The sequence below is a fragment of the Stegastes partitus genome, unplaced genomic scaffold, assembly GCF_000690725.1.
Source record: "Stegastes partitus isolate 25-593 unplaced genomic scaffold, Stegastes_partitus-1.0.2 Scaffold70, whole genome shotgun sequence".
In the NCBI taxonomy this organism is placed as follows: Eukaryota; Metazoa; Chordata; class Actinopteri; family Pomacentridae; genus Stegastes; species Stegastes partitus.
In genome coordinates, this window is record NW_007577801.1 from 1,030,693 (window position 1) to 1,035,012 (window position 4,320).

Below are 4,320 nucleotides of genomic sequence, written 5' to 3' on the forward strand. Positions count from 1 at the left end.
CCACTTTCCAGAATTGTCTTAATTCTCTAAAGGTTTCACTTTAGAAATTTAACGATGACAAAAAAATATATAACTTAAAAACTTGAGAAAAAAAAGTCTGTTCTCTAAAGGTTTCACTTTAGAAGATTAACAAAGACATAAACATTTTAAAACAAAAAAAAAAAAATGGAGAAAAAAAGTCTGTCTAAAGGTTTCACTTTAGTAATAAGGCTCAATTAAGTTAATGTTTAAAAATAATATGAATTTGTTAGATGATCCTGTTAACATTTCATTATGTACTAAGACAGAAATGTTTAAGATGAAGATTTGAACTGAAGGTTTTGTTGGAAACTAATTTATGTCTTTCTGGCAGAAATTGTTGGAAACTGTAATAAGTAGAAAAATGCTCAATAAAAAGCAAAAAATCTGATTTGTTTGAGTTGTGTTTTCACTTTCTGTTGAGGTTTTGTGATGATGATGATGATGATGATGATGATGAAGGTGGGGGATGAATGTGACAACAAAAGTTTAAAACTCAGCAGATTTGCATGGGAGGCGCTCCGAGCTGTCATCTGCGGCTGCGCTCCTCCTCCTGCGCGGCTAATCTGCATGTCTATGGCGCAGCGCACAATAGCGCAGCTCCAGGCCTGTCAGCTCCAGCGGTCCGCACAGAGCGCCTATTGTCTGGCCTGCAGATGTCTCCCCGGGCCACGCCGCGCCATCTGCCGCTTCCTGCAGGTGGGGGTCGAGCTGGGAGGAGCCGGGGGAGGTTACTCGGTCCAGTGGGGGTCGCCGGGTTGGGTTTGGCCGGTTTGGTCCGGCTGGGACGGGAGGGGGGTCCCGAGGATCATCTGGTGTCCTGCCAGCTGCTGTCACCGCTATTATTTACTCGCAGGCACTTGGTGGAACTTTGGTAAACAAAGAGGGCAGATCAGCTCTGTTTGGGTGCAGCAGCAGCAGCAGCACCTGCTCCGCCTGCAACAATCAAGTCTGCGTGAGGCGTCACGTTTTCAAGCACTTTATTTGGTTTTTCATAAACAATGCGTCTTTTCAAGAGACAAAGCTGGTTTAAGAGGGTGGAGGCTCCCCCCGTTTTCATTTTAGAAACTTGGCTTTACAAGATTTACTATGAAAACATCAAAACAGCAGCAAAAACGTACATTTCAATGAATGTTTTTAGGGAATTACTTTGGAGTTCCAGCATTAGAAAAACAATAACGAACCAGAGCAGCTTTCTTGTTTGCATTTTATCAACCTGATTTACACAAAGTCACGTTTTTTTCTCTAACTTTTAGTTTTTTCTTCTTCTTTAAACATTCACCTCTTCAAGCTTCTAAAAAAAAGCCAACAAAAGAAATCCTTTAAGAAGGAACAGAACCTGCTCAGACAGCTTTCAGCTTTTATAATTCCATGAGGCACTTCCACATAAATCTCAGGCTATCCCCAAAAAGTTACATCACAAGTTATCAAACTGTAAAAAGTCACTTTTTCTCCCATAAGCAATGTAAAATGTCAAAACAAACTCTTATGTGCTAAATGTTGGTAAAAAACAAACAAACAAACAAACAAGGAATAGTATAAAACGGTGCTGTGAGCAGCTATGAGATCACACAGAACTTGGAGGTGTGCCGGAGGCCCCTGTAGGCCCGGAGTCCCTCCCTCTTGGGGTCCCTCACCATCCCTCGGACCACCGGCAGGCAGTCGCAGCCCCTTCGCTTCTGGGCCCGGTGCAGCAGGATGCGGTACACTCCGGTGACGGGGCTGCGGCTGTCTTTGAGCTGATTGTTCCTCAGGTGCTCCACGGTGAAGCCCAGCTCCTCTAGTGAGCCCCTGATCTCCTCCTCCAGCTCCTCCGGGTCGCTGGGTTCCGAGCTCATCTGGCTCTGCGGCTCCGAGGGCACCAGCGACCAGGGGAACTCCACCGGCAGGAGCCAGTCGCAGCCCAGCATCTGGTCGACAGCGTAGCGCTCGGCGGGCACCGGCTTCAGGATGCCCTTGAGCAGCCGCTGGCAGGGGCCGGGCACCCAGGGGGGCACGCTGTAGCAGCACTCGATGATGCTGCGCCGCAGCTTGCCCATGGTCTCCGCACGGAACGGCATGGTTCCAGTCACCATGAAGAAGAGCAGGACGCCCATCGCCCACACGTCCACCGGGGGGCCCAGGTAGCAGTCGTCCCTGAAGAGCTCCGGGGCGGCGTAAGGAGGCGAGCCGCAGAAGGTGTCCAGAGCGTTGTTGCAGTTTGACACCCGCGTGCTGAACCCGAAGTCGGCCACCTTCACGCAGCCGCTGAGGGTGAAGAGGACGTTCTCGGCCTTCAGGTCGCGGTGGATGATGTTGATGTTGTGCTGCACACAGAAACAAACGGGATGGTTTGGTGTTTGTAGATACAGAACAGGTCAGAGGTTACAGACTGTCAGGCTCCTTAACTCAACAGAAACTGCTAAAACTACTGCACTGAGTGTCTGTATTCTTCTTTTACCACATGTACAGTTGAAACCAGAATAAATCAGACTAAACTTTTCCTGTTTTAGGTCAGTTAGGATTACCAACATTATTCATATTTGCTAAACGCCACAATAATGAGAGAAAGAATTTTTTATTATTTTCTTCAAAGTCAGAAGTTTACATCCATCTCCTCAGTATTTGGTAGTGATGCCTTTACGTTGGGTCAAACGTTCTGGGTTTCCTTCCACAAGCTTCTCACAATAGTCTGATGAATTCTGGTCCACAGCTGGGATGGTGTTCTCCGGCTTCAAGATTCCTCCTTTTTCCTCCAGATGTACCGATGGTCATTATGACCAAACAGTTCAGGTTCAGTTCCATCAGACCACAGCACATGTCTCCACTAATGAAGCTCTTTGTCTCTGTGTGCATCTACAAACTGTAATCTGTCCTTTTTCATGTCTCTTCTGGAGTGATGTCTTCTTCCTCTCTAGTATCATTTCAGCCCATGTCGGTACAGGACTGGTTCCACTGTGGATAATGACTCTCTGACAAGCTTCAGCAGCATCTTCACAAGGTCTTCTGCTTTTTTCCGGGGTTGAAGCCATGACATCATCATCTGGGCTTTCCCAAATCGTGTGAAGGTATAGTAATCTTAGTGGACGTAAACTTCTGACTTTGAAGAAAGTAATAAAAAATCCTCTCTCTCATTATTCTGACATTTAGCAAATAGAAATAATGTTGGTAATCCTGACTGACCTGAAACAGGAACAGTTTCGTCTGATTTAATGTCAGACAGTGAGAAAAAAAAAAGTTTTGTTTCTTTGTATACAGTGGATGTAAACTTCTGGGTTCAACTGTAATCTGAGTGTAAATGTCATTCATCAAAGCTCCACAGCAAGAACCCCTGAAGCCAATTGTTGAGGCTTATAAAGGGAACATTTTAAAGCACAAAAAGTGAAAACAAATGCAGGTCAAGTTTCTTATAATTGGACTTTCCTGCATGAAGCTGCATGGATAGAAGCACTGTTGGTTCCAGATAAACCCAGAAGTAGCTCAACAAAAAGTTCTGTGCTTTCAGGTCGCGCTGGATGATGGTGATGTTCTGCTGCACAGAGAAACAAGCGGGACGGTTTGGTGTTTCCAGACACAGAGCAGGCTAATTTCACAAACATTTCTGTCTGTTTCTACTGTTTAATTCATCAGAGCCGAATCCCCTGCAGCCAAGAGTTGAATTATATAAAATAATTTGACAAGCTGCATATATATAACCTGAAAAAGCATTAAAACCTGAAATACTTAATGAACTAGCTCAGATAACCTGATAATAACGCATATGGTGAAACACGCCCATGACGGTTACTGAGGCCTTTTCCACAGTTACAGTGTTGACAGTGAGTCATCGGACACAACGGCAGGAGCCTGAAAGAGAAGCAGCGATTCAACCGTCGCTCATTTTGCTATTTGCATGAATGTTTTCCTACCGCGACACGTCAAAACGTGAAGAAGGCCTGTCGCTGCTTGTCTCGTGATAAAGCTGCTGTGCAAATGTTTGGCTGCTGTAGGTGCAGCGACAGTTACTTGACAAAAGCTGCGTGGTTGCTACTTGACAGACAACAATGAAAGAATCTTTTCACAACAGCACGTTACAGTTCGTCCCAGGGTGAGTTTACTTCAGAGAAAATTGAAAAATGGTGCATTTGTAACTCGATTTTCATGTCCCGAAACAAAATGATAAAACTAACTTTGAGCTAGCGCCCTGTTTTAATCGTTTTTAGCTTGTGTTGCAGCTCAGCACTCCTCTGCGCAACCAACGCTCCAAGTTAACTCTCAAAACTGAATAAATAAATAAATAAATAAATAAGTAATTTTCCTAAAACTATTTATTTTATTCCTTGG

General features: G+C 44.8%; 1 pseudogene; it reads right to left on the minus strand.

Moving 5' to 3' along the window:
- Positions 1–1,577: 1,577 nt before the first annotated feature.
- Positions 1,578–2,324, minus strand: LOC103353418 (serine/threonine-protein kinase NIM1 pseudogene; annotated as a pseudogene).
- Positions 2,325–4,320: the final 1,996 nt, after the last annotated feature.